This window comes from Dama dama, chromosome 15 (genome assembly GCF_033118175.1).
Source record: "Dama dama isolate Ldn47 chromosome 15, ASM3311817v1, whole genome shotgun sequence".
In the NCBI taxonomy this organism is placed as follows: Eukaryota; Metazoa; Chordata; class Mammalia; order Artiodactyla; family Cervidae; genus Dama; species Dama dama.
The window spans coordinates 61,930,320-61,949,057 of record NC_083695.1 but is presented as its reverse complement, the minus strand read 5'-3'; the positions used below and the strand labels follow the sequence as shown (position 1 = coordinate 61,949,057).

The 18,738-nt window shown below is 44.0% G+C and overlaps 1 protein-coding gene and 1 non-coding gene across 4 annotated transcripts in view; both read right to left on the bottom strand.

Annotated features, from left to right (window-relative positions):
• PLCE1 (phospholipase C epsilon 1) overlaps positions 1–16,447 on the bottom strand; it is a 364,525-nt gene extending 348,078 nt beyond the window's left edge. For 2 of the 3 annotated variants that reach the window (XM_061162213.1, XM_061162215.1), the window contains exon 1: positions 16,250–16,447. The gene's annotated coding sequence lies outside the window, so the exon portion shown is untranslated. Of the gene's footprint in view, positions 1–9,773; positions 10,023–16,249 lie in introns of all 3 variants that reach the window. The other variant, XM_061162214.1, reaches the window with a different exon arrangement.
• On the bottom strand, positions 6,811–6,917 carry LOC133070852 (U6 spliceosomal RNA). The gene has a single exon (XR_009696256.1). It is a non-coding gene; the product is annotated as a U6 spliceosomal RNA (small nuclear RNA).
• Positions 16,448–18,738: the final 2,291 nt, after the last annotated feature.

Genomic DNA, 18,738 nt, shown 5'->3' with positions numbered 1-18,738 from the left:
ATTAAGTGATAGAGTTTTGATTTTTACACAAATTTGGGTTGATTGCACAGATTATGGTTTTTCTGCCACACAGTTTGAACTTTTCATGGATCCTCCCCTTCTAAAAGATACAGCACACACCTCTTAACCTACTTTAAGGGACTTTCACAGTCTAGCTTCAAACCTACCTTTGTAACAGTTAAGACTACACCATGTGTCAAACACATGGTATAATGTATTATATGCTTTATTTATGCATAATTTATTTATTATGCATATAATAGTTTATATGCTTTATTTCATTTAATTCATGTCAAACCTATGAGGTAGGCACCACAGTGAGGTCCATTTTACTGATTCAGAAGCAGATGCATAGTGAGATTAAAAATAGCTTAATCTGTAAATTAAAAACTAACTCAATTAAAAAAAATAGATCTATTAAAGTTACCCAGCTAGTAAACAGCAAAGCTAGATTTCAAACTAGGGTCTGCCTGACTAAAGAAATACTTAGGAGGCAGAATGGACAGGAAGTTCAATTCATACCATCAATCTACAAGTATTTATGGAGCACTTTTGTCACAGGCTGAATATTGTGCTGGAGCTAGAGATCAAAAGAAGTGAACCCTGCCCCTGGCTTCATGAATGCTCAGTCTCTTCAATCATGTCTGATTCTTTGCGACCCCATGGACTGTAGCCCACCAGACTCCTCTGTTCATGGGCTTCTCCAGGCAAGAATACTGGAGTGGGTTGTCATGCCCTCCTCCAGGGGATTCTTCCCCACCCAGGGATCAAACATGCGTCTCTTACATCTCCTGCATTGGCATGAGAGTTCTTTACCATTAGTGCCACCTGGGAAGACCCTGCCTTCATGGAGCACATGATTTATTGGGAAAGATAGACATGGAAATGGAAGGTAGCAAAGTGTAGTGAATACTGGGAGAGAGAAGCTCAGAAGGTGGGGGTGGGGGGGTTGTGCTTGGAGAGCTGAGGTTTCCAGTCTTGTTAACTGAATCCATAAAGATTCCATCCACTGTGATGGGGAATGTGGAAGAAATAGGTTTCGGAAAAGACTGAGTTCAATTTGAGACATGGGTTTTGGGGAGATGTCTCACAGGCAGCTGGATGTGCAACTCTGGAGCTTAGGAGTGGGGCATGGATCACAGAAAGATCTGGAATCATTGATGAAACTCATGGAGGTGGATATATTCGAAGGATCCACAACATGCATGTAAGGCAAACAAGGAAAAAGAAGGCCTCAGAGGATACGCTGCTCACCTGGCCAACTAGCACACTCCCGTGAACCAGACTTCTAAGGATGGTTTTATCTCTTCCCAAGCAGAAACACCTTCCCATCCTTGTCATCAGGCCATACCCAGCTTCCTTCAGCCCTCTCTCTGCTCCAGAAAATTCCAGCCCAGAGCTCCCTCTCCTGGACTCAAGCCATTTAACAGCTGGCCAGGGACTCAGCCATTTCTTGGTGAGGATGTAGACAATTTCAGGTATTTGTGTCCTCTCTCCCTGACTGGACTGAAAGATCTTTGATGGCTAAGATTTTTGATAACATTAGGAATGCAGTCAATATGCTCTTTACAGAACCAATTTAAAAAGCATAATGAAACAATAGCAGAGCATTTATGTGAACTAGTTTCTCCAGATGAACCTGAATGGTTTTCTCAATACAGCAGCAACCACATCCTGGGCACTCTCCCAAGCTTCCACCTGATCCTCTGCACCAAACAGAGCTGGTCAAGGTGAGCACACCCTGCCTCTCCTTGGTCCTTCTAGTTTATGCCTTAGAATGTGCTCCTTCTTCAGTCCCAGCAGCCCTTGCTTCCAGAACTTTTCCAGTTTGAAAAGAAATTTCTTCAGAAGGGAAGAAACAAGGATGAAGATGTTTTGCTTGAGAAAACATCAAGGAGCAGCAACAGAAGCCTCCTTCCCATAAGTCAAGTCACAGAGTTTAACCAAGACCCTTAAAACAAAATATTGTCTAAAATTAAAAGATGCTTGCTCCTTGGAAGAAAAGCTGTGACAAACCTAGACAGCGTACTAAAAAGCAGAGACATTACTCTACCAACAAAAATCCATCTAGTCAAAGATATAGTCTTTCCAGTAGTCATGTATGGGTGTGAGAGTTGGACCATAAAGAAGGCTGAGCGCCAAAGAATTGATGCTTTGGGAATGTGATGCTGGAGAAGACTCTTGAGTCCCCTGGACTGCAAGGAGATCAAATCAGTCAACCCTAAAGGAAATCAATCATGAATATTCATTGGAAGGACTGAAGCTGAAGCCGACGCTCCAATACTTTGGCCACCTGATGCAAAGAGCAGACTCACTGGAAAAGACCCTGATGCTGGGCAAGATTAAATGCAGGAGGAGAAGGGGACAACAGAGGATAAAATGATTGGATGGAATCACTGACTTGATGGACATGACTCTGAGCAAGCTCCGGGAGATGGTGAAGGACAGGGAAGCCTGGTGTGCTGCAGTCCACGGAGTCGCAAAGAGTCGGACACAACTGAGCGACTGAACAACAACAACAAACTGTCTAGTTTTACAATTTAGAAATGATTCCTCATTCATGATGTTTTATAATATCCTTCTATAAATAAGCAAATGTCTGAGATACTGAGTAAGGGAGAGAGTTAGTAACATCTTGTTTCATAAATTAAGAGATTATCAGATTCTCACCTTCATCAACACCTGGCTCAGGTAAGCTCAGGTGGGCAGTAGCCATGGGGGTCTTACTCACCAGCATCCCCCATCAGCCAGCACAGTGCTTCACACATGGGAGTGACTCAGAAGGACTGATGAATGGATGAGACAATATTGAGTGGATGAGACAATAAGACTGGGAAAAAACAAAACTGTAGAAAAACGAGACAGAGAATGAGGGGTGATACAGAAGTAGGAAGAGTGTGAAGAAGACTGAGTTGAAGAAACAACCAACCACCTTCTTACATCTTAGGCTCAGAGTCTCCTCAACTTCTCCACAAAGATATGCACACAGCAGCTAAATCGTTGGGTCAGTTTCTCAGTCCTAAAGATGTCAAATGCACATTTATAGTACTCACCATTTAATATTTTTCTTTTGTAACCACTTTCTCTCTTCCCTTCTGTATGCCTTAGGAACTTTTTTTTTTTTTTTAACTTTTCACCTAAACGAAGACCTGACATTCAATTTGACTCCTACTAGACTCTACGCTTGTCTTTCAGGTTTGCTGCTTTGCTACTTAAAATCCTGTATCAATTTAGAAAAGGAGACTGAGGTCCACATTTGATGTCTGGAATCATTATGAACAGTGCCTAACCCTCTAGTGGTAGTTTCAATTCTGCCTATTCCATGATGAGTGCAAAGAAACAAGAGTGTCCCAGTTTAAAAAAAAAAAAAAAAAAGACTTTGCATTTTCACTTCACAGGAAAGCCCCAGTGAACCAAGCCACTGTGACACTTCATTGTCCTTAGTCTATCCCACAGCAACAGGGCCTCCAGCTCCTCACCATTTTTTAAGCTGGCCCTGTCACTCTCAGGACAGCACAGGAGGTCTCCAGGAATTCAATCTATGCACTCTCAGGGGCAGCATGCTAATTTTAATGTCAGTCTTTGACAACCATAACTAAAATAAATCTAAAAAAAAACCCAACAAAGTAAAATCTAAATAGGTCCTAGATGAATCTCTACAGATAGAATTCATTAATACAATGATAATTAACTGCCACAACAAGATTGAAAACATGGTTTAATGATGGGAAACTTGTTAATATAACATACCAGTAGGTCAAATGTGAAAAAAAGCATACAGTCATCTCAAAGATGACCTTTTGACTTTTGATAAATTCAACTCCCTTTCACTAAAAAAAAAAAAAAATCTATGAATATAAAACTCCTTCCTCAAAAAAAAAAACTCCTTCCCCAAACTATTTTTAACCAAAAGCAACATCATAATCACTAGTGAATATGAAAAGCATTTCTATTAAAATCAGGAATAAAATTAAAAGGTCTTTCATCCTCCCTTTTAGTTATTTATGTTCAAATTTCTGATTTAAAAGAAACAATTATTACTTGTAGACAACACAATTCTCTACCTAGAAAGTTCAGGGAAATCAGCTAAAAAATTAAGGTGATTAAACAAAAATATAAAACTTATTTTAAAATAAGTAAGAAATATATGATTCACTGGAGTAGGAAACAGTAACTCACTCCAGAATTCTTGACTAGAAAATTCTATGGACAGAGGAACCTGGTGGGCTATAGTCCACTGGGTTGCAAGAGTTGGACAGAACTGAGCATGTATGCATACATTTATGATTTACATGACGGCTACTACAAGCTTCAGTAAGAGATATAAAAACATTTGAGTAAATTAAGAAACATATGAGTATGGAAAGACTAAATACATAAACATATTAATTCTTCCTAAATTAATATATGTTTGCCTGTCTGCTAAGTCATGTCCGACTCTTTGTGACTCTATGGACCATAGCCCGCCAGGCTCCTCTGTCCATGGGATTCTCCAGGCAAGAATACTGGAGTGGTTCCCATGCCCTCCTCCAGGGGATCTTTCTGACCCAGGGATTGAACCCGCATCTCTTATGTCTCCTGCATTGGCAGGTGGGTTCTTTACTACCAGCACCACCTGGGAAGCCCAATATATAGGTTTATTATAATCTTAATCAGAATATCAACAGATATTTGACATTCTGACAAAGTGTTTCAAAGCTTAATTTATAAGAATAAGCAAGAAAAATAAGAAAAATTTTAATAATTATAATGAGAATCCAGTGTGTAATTAATGTTATAAGGCTAAAATATTAACTAACCAAAACAGTGTGGTACTCATTAAAGAATTTACAAATAGATATCTTAGGCTTGAAATTGACTTTGCTGCTAAGTCACTTCAGTCGTGTCCAACTCTATGCAACCCCAAAGACGGCAGCCCACCAGGCTCCACCGTCCCTGGGATCCTCTAGGCAAGAACACTGGAGTGGGTTGCCATTTCCTTCTCCAAAGTTGACTTTAGAATATACCAAATAAGATTAGGAATAATCTAGGATAATCGAATAGGTATACTATTTAAGAAAATTATATATGAAATATAAATCTGAGGAAATAAATATATTATGAAGGAAAATTAAGTATTTAGAAAACAGATAGGTCTTCATCTCATAATATGAACAACAAAAAAACTAATTTTAAATAAAAAACTGAGCGTAAGTAAAAGCCTAAAAACCTAAGGGAAAAAAAAACAACAGTTAATCACAGAAAGGAATAAAGAGTACAAATTGAAAAGCTGTGGAAGTAATCCCCAGGGAGAACAGAGACCTATCTGGCCATATGGAAAACTTTCTGCACATTAAGACACATGATAAACATTTCAAAAATATGATACTTTATTAATATATATACAGAGTATCCCATAGTAGGATAAACATAATTTGCCTAATTATGATTTATAAAGTTAGGTGAAAAGCTATAAAATGTGAAAACATGATCTCAAGTTGGAAAAAAAGAAAATAAACCCAGAAAGCCATGAACCAAACATTAGTAAGAACTCTAAATGGTAGGAACGCAGGTGATTTTGGACTTCTTTGCTGTGCCTTTCTCTATTTTCCCAAATTAGCCAAAATTAACTTGCATTGTACTATAATCAGCAAAAAAATGCTAGTTTTTGAGAAAAACAGCATCAAATGACAATGATACGTTACAGTCTTAATTCATTAAGATGTCTCAAATAAATGGACAAAGTATGTGATTAAACAATTAACCAAGAGGAAGCACATTGATGAGATATCAATGTTTTTTATCTCTAGTGATCAAAGAAACACACATTCAAACTATGAAGTACCAAGTCTGATATCTCTCATTGACATCCCACCAGAAAGACTACTCTAGCATATCATTAGTTGAAGCGCAAACTGTTGCAACCTTTTTGGAAAGCATTTTGCCAGTATGTATGTGGAGCCTTTAAAAAAGTTCTTCACTTTGACCCAGTAATTTCACTTCTAGGACTCTGTGCTAAAGAATTAGAGACCTAGGCAATGAAGAGTTACTTAAATAGAAAAAATTGGGGATCAACGACTGAATGCCCGAAAAGGGGGGAATCAGTAAACCCTCCATGGGACAACATGACAGATGAGATTCAGACACTGAAATCAAGATTTAAAAACATTTAATGGAGTGGAAACATCTTAATGATAGAATGTTAGGCAAAGAAACACAATTGAAAATTGTGTAGTAGGTATCTACGCTGCCTGCTAAGTTGCTTCAGTCATGTCCGACTCTTTGCAACCCCAAGGACTGTTGCCCGCCGGGCTCCTCTATCCATGGGATTCTCCAGGCAAGAATACTGGAGTGGGTTGCCATTTCCTTCTCCAATTGGGTATCTATTATATGGTCTTAATTTTGCTTGAAATAAACAAAAGTTCCAGTCCTACTGCTCCCCAGCCAGGTGACTTGGTCAAATCTTTGTCTCTGAGAAGACGTTTCTCCAACTCTTAAAAGTGAGAGGGGAACATTTGGATTTCTCAATTTTCACTGTTGCAAGACACAGCATGTAATAAAAAAGAAACAAATCATAAATAGATGCATAACATCTGCATTAATAATTAAAAGATAGAATTTTAGTTGTTAAAATGGCTTTGGATTAAAAATTCTTTTTTAGTTAATTTTTTATTTAAGTATAGTTGACTTACAGTGTTAGTTTCAGATGTACAACATAATGACTCAATATTTTTAGAGATTACATATCATACAAAGTTATGATCAAATATCGAGTATATTCCCTGTGCTATACATTAGATCCCTGTGACTTTTTTTTTAGTACTTTTTTAAAAAAGTATGGACCGCTTCATGAATTTGCGTGTCATCCTTGTGCAGGAGACATGTTTATCTTCTCTGTATCATTCCAATTTTAGTATATGTGCTGCCGAAGCTAGCACTGACTTATTTATAACTGCTAGTTTGTACCTCTTAATTCCCTTCACCTATTTGCCCTAACCTGTACTCCTCTCCCCTGTGGTAGCCACTAGTTTGTTCTCTGTATCTGTGAGTCTGTTTCTGTTTTGTTATATTTGTCCATTTGTTTTGATTTTTAGATTTCACATATAAGTGAAAACATGCAGCATTTGTCTAAAAATTCTTTATTTTTTTTAACTAATAATCTAAACAAGTGACATACTTGAGACCTTCCTGACTGCTTAGATAGAGACAATTCATCAGAGATAGATCGCATGGCTAGAAGTAAGCACGCTCTCTGATCCTCTGTAGCTAATTTGATCTGGGCTTGCCTGCCTGAGTCAGGAACACACTTCACCTGTTGTCAGCCATCCCATGACTTGGCATTCGAGAAGTTCTCAGTCAGTAAAGGGTACTTAGTCAAAATCCTAGATCGAAGAGGTGCACTGAAACAACCTGCAAGGCTATCTGACTGCTGTTACACTGATGCCACAGGAAAGTCACTTTCTGGAGTTCTTTTTACAAATTTATGTGGTTTCTATGCATAACTCAAGAAGCTCTTGCCGTCCTCTCTGAGATTCAAATAATAAATGAGCATATTTCTTTCACAACTGCCTGGAGTTTGACCAATCTGCCCCACTGTGAATTTTAGGACCCTGCCGGAGGCACCATGAAAGAATAACCTCTGGCACAGTAAACCAAGCTGAGTTAGGGACTAATTAGCCTGCTGAGCGGCAGAGAAGTGAATCTGAATTTACTCAGACCCCAGCAGTTAGCAAAACTGCAGACCCAGTGAGGCTCACGCTCGACTCTGTCATCCAAATTCATTCTGCCTTTGCGGGGAAAAAGGAATACAATCTCATGCCAAAAGCATTTAACTTCTGTGAATTTTATCCACCTCCCTGAGATGGACAAACCAGACTATTAGAAAGTGCTTCAATTCCTCCAGGCAAGCGGATCATAGGCAAAAATATGTTCATCAATGAAATCTGAGTTCGTGTTGTTAATAATAACAAATGAATTGAAGCTTTCTTTAGAAATGACAGTAACTTGAACTAACTCCAGTGATATCCAAATTAAACTGTGTTATATGATATTTTAATCCCAGATGTGTCTAGTATGCACTTGGTCACATGTGTTTTTCCCAGTGATTTTTTTTCCATTCTCTGGATTTTCCATAGTCAGTGATATTATATAGTTTAAACCTAAAATGAAGTCATCAAAATAGAGTCTCTCCTTGCTTCTGCCTCTTCCTTAATTCTGAATGGAGCACCCTTACTGTTTTGTTATCAAAACGTAGCTGCTTCTACAAAGCAATAAATTTCATAAATGCTAACTGCATTTTGTTATAGCTCTGAACTCATGTGCAAATGTAACCAGCCCTCCTGAAGGAGACATTCCAGTGTTTTTAGACTCGGAGAATATTTCTGTGGGGTTGCCCCACAGCAGATCACTCCACGGAGCCAGCAGCAACACCACCACTACGTAGATAATAGTACTGGCCAGCCCTGTTTAACCAACAACCCTGTCAGGCCTAGCCGCCCTGTTTATGATTATTTTAATTTTATGCCTTAAGGGGTGAGGGGAAAGGATGCAAGAGTATGAAGTCTGTCTTATAGACCCAATGTCATGGAGAAAAAGCAGGGAGAAGACTGGAGCTCCACCCTGTCCCTCTCATCTCAGCCCCCAAAGCTGGCAGGCAGGAGAGAAAAGAACACACATCCCTCAGTTTCTCAGAGCCGAAGGGACCCTCTTCCTGGAAGAGGCAGGAAGACCTCAGAGACCTCGGGGAGGGGCGGCTGTGGCCCCATGAGAAGCAGCCTCATGCACCTGAAGTCACCTGTGGTCAGGGACAGTGAACGGTGGCAATTAGGAGAGAGAGGAGTAATGGAAGTAAGACCCCCGGCCACACCAGGGGAGAGCACCACGGAGACTCCATCAGCATGAAAATGAGCCTAAGAGCCAATATTTGTTGAATTCTTATCGTCTATCAGACACTGTTCTAAGCCCTTGACATGAACAGTCTCATTCACTAGGTGTTACTATTTTGTTGTTGCTGTTGAGTCTCTAAGTCATATCAGACTGTTTTGTGACCTCATGAACTGTGGCCCTCCAGGCTCCTCTGTCCATGGGATTTCCCAGGCAAGAATACTGGAATGAGTTGCCATTTCCTTCTTCAAGGCATCTTCCCAACCCAGGGGTCGAACCTGAGTCTCCTGCATTGGCAGGCAGATTCTTTATGACTGGGCCACCAGCGAGGCCCAGATGCTACTATCTGTCACCCCTCCCATTTAGTGAATGAGGAAGTTTAGGCCCCAGCAGAACAAGTATTTTGCACAAGATCACACAGATTGCATATAAATAGTGGAGCCAGGTAAACAAATCTAAGCACCCTGGCTCCAGATCCTCATCTTGTAAAAGACATTAGAGAAAACACAGCAGAGTTCTATTTCCTGCACATCCAAGTCTCTGGGCTAAGGTCATACCTAGTGTGCCTTAATGCAGGGTTTAGGTCTTCTCAAACTTCTGTCTCTCTAGCACAGAGGGCTGCTTACATGCCAAATCTGAGGCAGGACCTCACTATATAAATAAAATGAGTAAGAGTGGGGCTCTGGGCAAAATGGGATGAAGGGTTGAGACCTTCCTCTTCCACCATCTCCCTCACCTGGCAGAGGCTCCAACCCTCCTGCGACACAACTGGAAAACCAGTATCACTCTGCATTATGAGCTTGAGAGGCAAAAGAAGCACAACTAGAAAGTCAGCAACAGGCAACTAACCCAAAGGAAAAGGAAGAAATCACCACCACGCACCCGCCCCAGCAGTCCCAGAGGTACCTCACCATCTGACATGAACCATCTCAAGTTTGAGCATTTGAGGGGCCAGGAAAAGGTGGAATTCAGGGCTGGAGCGGAGAGTCAGGAATGAGGCAAATCCAATAAACAGGCAGAGGTGGGAAGCCGAGCCAACTGGGCGCCAGGGCCAGCGGTCTGTGGTGAGTGAGCGGGGCTGCCGGAGGAACAGAGGTGGGAAGCCGAGAGGGAGGCCAGCACAGGGACTGCTCCCAGAGCCGGCGTCCTCCAGCTTCAAGCTGTCCACACACATTACAAGAGACAGAAAGGGCAAGAACTTACCAAGGGCTTTGATACCCATGTTTCTTTTCTTTTTTTTTCTCGGTGCGGTAGGGCTATAACATACTCCTTCTCCCCCATTCAAATATCACTTTTTCCTTCCTTACAGTAACATGCCACTCAGTGGCTGGCACTGTCAGCCTTAGCAGACACAGAAATGCCTGCTTTGGGGAATCCTAGATAGATGGAATGGGCGGGAGACAGGGAATGGGGTAGTGGGAGACAGGTCGAAGAAGGAGGGGATCTATGAATATATATATAGTAGATTCACTTCATTGTGCAGCAGAAACTAGCACAACATTATAAAGCAATTATGTCCCCAACAAAATAGAGAGTCCCAGACTATGGATTTGATCCCAGCTCTACCCCGTACTAGGGCTTCCCTGATAGCTCAGTTGGTCAAGAATCTGCCTGCAGTGCGAGAGACCTGGGTTCCATCCCTGGGTCAGGAAGAACCCCTGGAGAAGGAAATGGCAACCCACTCCAGTGACCTTGCCTGGGAAATCCCATGGACAGATGAGCTTGGCGGGCTACAGTCCATGGGGTCACAAGAGTCACACACGACTTAGTGACTAAACCACCACCCCATACTAGCTGTGTACACTTGGGTAAGTTACCTATCCTCTCAGTGCCTGAGCATCTCCTTCCATGATATATAGATAATAAAAGTACCTACCTCAGAAGGTTGTAGTGAGGATGACAGGTTAATACACATAAGGTAGTCAGAACAAGTCCCTAGCAAAGTTCAAACTAAATCCTGGCTCTTATTACTCTCTTACTTTGACAGCTTTCATTTCCCTCTTGACTACTTTCTTTTTTCTCTTCTACACTCTTGTGAGTTTCCTATAACTACTGTGACAAATGGCCTCAAATGTGGTGTAAACAATACAGATTTGTTATCTTCAGCTCTGGAGGCCAGAAGTCTCAGGTGGGTTGGCAGGGCTGTTTTCCTTCTGGAGGCCCAGCATCTCAAGGCAGCCTAAATCCCTTGGCTCCTAACACCTTTCTTACGAGTCGGACCTTCTATGAGGGACTCTGTGATCCTCTGGCCTCCCTCTTATAAGAACCCTCTTGACTAGGTTGAGCCCACTCAGGTAATCTAGCATAATCCCCTCATCTCAAAATCTTTAAAAACATCAGCAAAGTTCCTTTTGTCCTGTTAGGAAATACATGTACAGGTTACGGGGATTAAGACTTGGACAATTTACAGGATCACTGGCATTATTCAACGTACTAGACATATTTTTCCTAAGCCTAAAGTTGCAGACTGGCAAGACTTAGGAAGACCCAGAGGGAAAAGACAATAACATTAGTAACTAATGTTTTGAACACTGACTATGTGCCTGGCACTATGCAAAGCGCTTTAGGTACATTATCTTACTGAGGTCTCAAATGCATGATGTGTGAGTGTTCAATTGTATCCAACTCTGTGTGACCCTATGGCCTGTAGCCCGCCAGGCTCCTCTATCCATGGGATTTTCCAGGCAAGAATACTAGAGTGGGTGGCCATGTCCTCCTCCAGAGGATCTTCCCAACCAAGGGATCAAAGCTGTGTCTCCTGCATCTCCTGCACTGCAGTCAGATTCTTTCCTGCTGAGCTGTCAGGGAAGCCCTAGGTCTCTGAGCAACTCTGCAAAATTGCTATCTTACAGAAAGGTTAACTTCTTATCTAAAGCTGTACAGCTAGTAGATGGCAAAGCTTCTGTAAAACCAGGTAAATTTGATTCTAGAGCCCTTGTATTGGACCAAGAGTGCCTTGCCCCTGTACCTTAAGCTATTATAACTGGAGGTACCACGACCACTAGAACGTTGAAGGCTATGTCATGAGAGGTACACATGCACCCAGGACACAGAGAGACAGGGGTCCTGCAGACCCTAGGCTATAAGGTCCACAGATGGTAGAGCTTCAGAACATTTTCTTATACTCACAGGATAAAGCTTGGGGTTACTAAATAGTTTCTTCAAATGCAGACTTGAACAAAAAAGTCACAAAGGGACCAGCTAAAGAGGGAAAGTGAAAAGTCTGTTCCTGACCCCAAGCCAACCCTGTGATTCTAGTCAAACCTCCCCCAAAGAAGAGAGAACCTCACAGTCTCTCCGGGAGAGACTTCCAACCAAGTCAGATTGACTCAGATCCTCCAACGCCCTACCAGGAAGTTTCAGAACCCCGGCTGGCCACCAGAATGGTCCCACCCACAGCACAACAGTCAGTATACACCAGGACCAAACCATGCCCTACCTTCTGTTCCACAACTGTTATGAGAACCAAGTGCCACAGGTTTCAACAAGGGTCCAGCAGTTTTACCAACAGCCACAATGAGCAACTTCTTTTCCTATCAGTTCTTTTCACAGAGAATGGCTCTAAACAAACTGTGATTAGCTAAGGTGGAAAAGGGTAAGCTAAACACTTGCTAAGCATGCCAATTATGGTGGTTTAACTAGCCACAGCATTCCAAAACCTCAGTTGCTAAACAATTTAGCCATAGCCCTATCTGTAATTTTTTAATGAGCCAAGTTCAAGTTATTTGGTTTCACCCCACCAAAAAAGAGCCAGTTGTTTGTTTTCAGTGATGAACCTAAGGGTTGATACAGGAAAGCACAGTGGTCAAGGGAACAGAGTCTGGAGCCAGCCAGCTCTGACTGAATCCTGGCCCTGGCACTTTCTTGCTCTGACTTCATGTATGTTACCTAACCTTTTAGTTCCTCGGTTTTCCTGTCTTCAAAGGGGGCATAAAAATAGAAGTCTATATGTCCTTACACAAAATCAGAAGATTTTTGGCTTTGGTAATGGCAAAACAGTACACATGTCATATATTAAATAATGCTGTAGGTGAGATCTATAGCAAAGTGAAAGTGAAGTCGCTCAGTCGTGTCCGACTCTTTGCGACCCCATGGACTGTAGCCTACAACGCTCCTCCATCCACGGGATTTTCCAGGCAAGAGTACTGAAGTGGGTTGCCATTTCCTTCTCCAGAGGATCTTACCAACCCAGGGATCAAACCTGGGTCTCCCGCATTGTAGACAGATGCTTTACCATCTGAGCCACCACGGAAGTCTATGATCTATAGCAAACATGTCCATCATTTCCAGAATAAAAAATGTATATATACTTCTTATCAGTGAGAAAAATTAAGACCATATGAACCTCATGTCAATTCAGACCAAATTTTTTGGCCAAACTTATAAAAACCAGTTTTGAGTTTCTTTTTTTAAATTTTGGAATTGCAGGTAAGGGATAACAGGTCTCTGGCATTTAGCACCTAATGCTGTTGTTAGGATTAAATGAATTGACAGATATAAAGTACTTAGAATGCAGTGTTAGCAACAACAACAACTACTACTATTATTTTTATCTAAATAGACTTAGTAGGGGACTAAGAATAGGAAATTGTTAATTTATGACTAAATTGGACTTGGAAATTAGTACTTTGGAGATTAATAGTCATTATGAATATCCCAGGGCAGATATCTAAAACGATGGACATATTATATATCTTCATGCTCCAGTATGGTAGCAACTAGCAACATGTGACAATTAAGTGCTTGAAATGTGACTAATCTCATTTAATTCTAACTTACTCAAAGTTAAATGTAAATAGCCCTATGTGACTTGTAGCTACCCTGACTGGACGGCACAGCTGTAGAGGCCTGGGTTCCAATCTGGCTCATGAAAACCTATATAGATGAATTACAGGGCTGACTTAAAAAAACAAAACAAAAAAAAACAAGCCTGAGTCCTGCACCCTGGGAGAAGAGAAGACCACAGGATGCTGAAGAGGGTTTTCTCTTCCTTTCTAGATCCTGTAGCTGGCCATTCACAAAGTGTATCTTTGATATCTTCTTCTTCCTTCTCGACTCCCCACTTCCCCATCTCCAGCTCTCCTCATGGGAAACCCCACATAATTGGGCCACACGCTTCCCTAAGCCTCCATCAATACCCCTCAGCCTTCTCCAGGAGTACCAGGCTCCCCAGTCACCTGCCCTCGCTCTCCCCAACCAAATTTCCACCTGTTAAGTGCCAAGATCTTAACCAAGCATCTAGAGGAAAGCACCTGGATCATACCAGTTCACACTCTAAGCTGTTACTGCTTTTTCTCTCCTCTTCTCTGCTATGCTACTCCTTCAAATTCAAAGCTCTGTATTGTTGTGCTCCCCCAGACCCTTCTTCCCTCAAGCACAGTGAGACCAGGCAAAGAAAGCAAGAGCCCAGGCTAAAGCAACTGTTATCCTATACAGGCTGATTGCCACCCAGGTGTGGTATGGCAGGGACTGCCAATACACAAGTGCAGAGCAGCCTCACTCTGTGCAAATATCCCCTCTTGCCCAGGCATGGGAAACATTCCCTGCTCTCTGCTTGAGAAAACAGCAAGCACAATTCTTTTCAATTTTCCATTATTCATTAAAAAATTTGTAGGTAACAAACTGCACATTAAATGAATTGTTTAAAGTATACAACAAAAGCCCAGAGAAGACTGTAACTTAGAATAGTTGCAAATAGCAAAAGAAAACCAACCACCTTCATCAGAATCTAGCTTCACCACAGCCCACTGGAGCATGGAATTTTTAATGACACAGGTCAACCTTGGCGCATATCCAAGGAGCTTATTTTACTAGAAGGACTGGAAGACAGTCCCCTCCAACTCTTACTTGGTCCCCAGGCTTAGACCAAAAATGATTATTATGCATGACTCCTGGCTATAAGGAAAATTTCCCCTGTGGGGTTGTAAGTGGAGGACAATTCGAATGGTAAACATTATGCTCTTCTCTGAATCCTCTTCTCCAAAACAGAGATTTGTATTGAAGAACCAAAGCCATAGCACTATTTATTTCCAGAGACGCTTCTAGGTGCGAACACTGTGCCAAGAAAGCCACAGTGAAGTCCTTCAGTAGGGAAAATGAAACATCTACATAAATACTTCTCAAAGAATGCTGAGAGGAGAGAAGCCAGGAAGGTAAAACGCTGCAGGCATCAGAGCCTGAGAAAGTTGACTATTTGGGACTGGGGTATGAGGGAAGGTCTTTTGGCAGCAACAAAACTGGTTAGGATTTAGAGTAATGAAATGGAGCAGAAAGGGCACTCAGGAAGAACAAAGGGTGTGCTAGACGACAGCACCCCAGGCACTCTTCAGAAAGCATCCGTGAAGATGTGGCTGGATACAGCATCCAGAGATAGTCGACCACCCCTTCCCCCAGGGCCAGCTGGGCCCTGTAAGTGCATCTACGGGGTCACCTAAATCCACCCCCCAAGACAGGCTCTCAAAAATTCTTCCTGGTGGGTTGCAGCACCCCAGGCCTCGGCTGTGCCCCTTCTGACAGGGACCCCACCCTATCCCGACCCGGGGTTCTTAGCAGAAACACAAGGAAATGCACTAATCCTGCAGGGATCTAAATGACCTAGTGGCAAATTTTGCATGATGTAACCCAAATTAAAAACCATGTGGAAATAAAACTTTTCCATCAAGTGACTCCTACTTAACATCTATTGAGGGTGCTCCCTCTTTAAAATGACGCTGCTAAATCTTTGAATGATGGATGATGGATCTCTCTTACATTCAATACTTAGTTGAGTCAGTTGTACCAAGTGTCTCATGACTTAAATACAAGGCAAGTGGGGCGGGGTGGGGGGTGGGGGGAGACCATAAATTTACACTGTGCATTTAACATCAGCCACAATGGAGGACTTTTCCTTCTAGGTTATTCATTATCACAGCACTAGAGGGCTTTAAGAAAAAAGAAGCAGCCATTCTTATAGTGGCCAGTGAAAGTGAGACCCAGGTTCAATACTGTATTTTCTAGGACTTGATGTAGCTAATCTCTCCAGGAACACTCTCTTGAGCACTTTTCCTTGAAATACTGTCACTAGGGACCGCCTCAGAAAGAGTTTATATTTTTCATCTTCGTACTGCACACACAAAATGCAGTGGAGACCCAAGGCAAACATTTGAAGGGGCGAAGGAAGCCCCACCAGGGTGTCCTCCAGCCCATGTGAGGGTGGGTCTCGTCCCCTCGGGAGTCGCCTGCCTCAGTTTTCCCCTGGAGATGGGGCGGGGGAGAGACACTCTCCCGCCAGGTACAGCTGGGTGAGGTTGGCTGCCCTCGGCGGCTCTACTGACTGGTTCAGAGATTACAAGCCCCTCTTTCCCCTTCTCCATGCCTCGGGAACCGAGCTCCAGAGTCTCCTCCTCACCTTTCCTCTGCTGGCCGGTCGCGCCGGAGTCCCCAAGTTGCAGCGTCCTTCTGGAACGTGCCTGTCGCTAGCGGCGTCGGGTGTCCCCGCTACTGTGTGTCAGCGGCGGAGCAGATGCCAGGAGCGCGCAGAGCCGGGCAAGTGCCCGGGAGGCAGAGCCCGGGAGGCACAGCCGGGGCGCGCCACCGCCGCTCCCGCTCGGGGGTCTGCCGCCCCCGCCGCCCGTCCGGCCCCGCGCCGCCCCGTGCGCCCCCGCCCGGCGCCGCTACCTCGCTCCGCGCCCGCCGAGCTCTGCTCGCTGCCCTGACGGCGGCGCGGGCGGCAGCGGGGCCCCCGCCCTGGGCCGGGCTTTCCCAGAACTCGCCCGCCCCGGGTGAGAGGCCGCGAGCGCCGCCGCGGGCCGCCGGGCGGCCGGGGGGAGAGGCCTGAGACGGGCCCGCCCCTGGGCCGCGGGCCGCGCGGAGAAGGCGGGCGAGAGGGGCGGACCCCGCCGCCACCCTGGCCTTGGACGTCGGCCCGGCGACCCCCGCCTGGCCTCCCAGGGCCGCCCGGCGTCCGGGCCACAGTGGGAGCTGGAGAAAGTGCGGCGGGGTCGCCCGGCTCTGGCCGGAGAGCCGAAACTCGGTCCAACTCAGGCCGCGGGAATTTATCGTCTCACACCTTCCGCCAGGCACCGTCCCTTCTCGACACACACACGGAAACTGAGGCTCTTGAAGGTTAAATTACTTGAACCAAGGTTACTCTGGTAAGGGCAGCACCGAGTCTCCAATGTGTTCCGTCACTCATCCAACAGCGATTTATTATTGAGCACCACAGTGCCCGGTGCTGCGCCAGGCTGCGGTGTGTAGTGACCATCCAAATAGTGGCCTCCAGGTCTGTGGACTCCAAATCTAGTGTCTTTCGTTGCTGAGGCAAGCAGGAGGTGTTCAGCGCTGCCAGAAACTGCAGCCTCTGCACCGAGCCCTCCCTGGCCGTTGAGGTGGTTTTTATACCCAACTAGCAGTCAAGAGAGCCAGAGACCTGGAGAAAAATCGAATTATCACACCCCGCTCCCTCCCCTAAATCCCTCTCCCTCTTCACCTATTTTAATGGACCAACCCGTTCCATAGTTATGACCTCTCCTCCTACATTCAGTCACTTGTCCACTCCTTGTACTCCCTCACACCGCAACCATGTTGTCCTTCCTCTTCTGCAACTTTAATCTGTGCAGAAACCTTCATCAGCTCCCTACTGCCTTCCAGACTAACTCCCGTAACTGTAGGAACCCGACATGGTGTTTCTCCCACTCTGAACCTCTACCTGGAAGGGTCCCACCTCCTCCCACATATTTTCCTGCTGCCCAAGTTTGACCCCTTCTTTCAGGTCACTGTTAAAAGTGGCCTCCCATCCTTTGAGCTTCCAGGCGCAGGAGGGGTTGGAGCAAAGAATGCACAGGAGGGTGCACCGAAGAATTCTGCCTTAAAGAAAAGTATGTCAGCCTGGGTCCTTACACTGTTTTGCTGTTTTCTCACCACTAGGATTTTAATGAAAATCAACATTACCTCCTTCCTTGAGAGCTGGTTGTGGAAAGACCTCTGCAGAAGATGGAGGAAACTTTTTGTTCGTGAAAAGCTTGAGATCTTAGTACTAGAGGAATAGGAAGTAGTCACTGACCCCAACCCCTGTGCCTGCACGTTCTGAGGAGGTGAATGAGGCTTCAGGCTCCAGGAAAAAGGAAGCATTATTGACAATACACAAGGTAGGCTCTTTATTCAATATACAGTTTTGGATTGTGGTTTTATAATGCATTTAATGAATTAGTAATATCAAACATCATTAGTCACCTGGAGCCCTCAAAGGCTTGTCTGTTTAAAAAAAAAAAGAAAAAAAATGGCACACGGGAATTAGATTGTTGCAAACTGATAGATGCACAAGCAGTTAACATGAATCCTCCAAATGAGTCACTTCACTATTAGTAACCAAGGAAAGTCTAGGTTCGTTAGACAGGAAAGTTATCTGAGTGTGATCATCAATAACCCCCCATTCCTGGAAAAGGCCTTCCCCAATTTTTTGCAAAGAGATCAGGTCCAGATCAATGTCCTTTGCTCGCCCCCTCCATCCCTCTCTAAATGAGACTGGAGGGAGCCATGTCCCTGAGGCTGCCTCACCGCATTGGAATGTCTGAGCTAACAGTGCTTCCAGAGGGTTCATTGCTCCTCTGAACAGCACTGCCCAGACTTTCTGGAGATTTTAATTCACTCCCCAACCTCGCCAACAGTTGCACACAAGGTGCCTTTTTTACACCCTGCTCTCTGTTCAGTGAAACACACAGACCATCTCAGGGGAACAATGGCTCCATTCAAGACTTTTTCTAAAGTACAGCATATAACCTCCACACTGTGGGTTGCTGCCAGCCATTATCTGGAGGAAGAAAGACGGTCAGATAAAGTGCTTGTGAATTGGGGGAGCACTGGACGGTTTCCATGGAAAATTCAGTTTCAATAAACTGA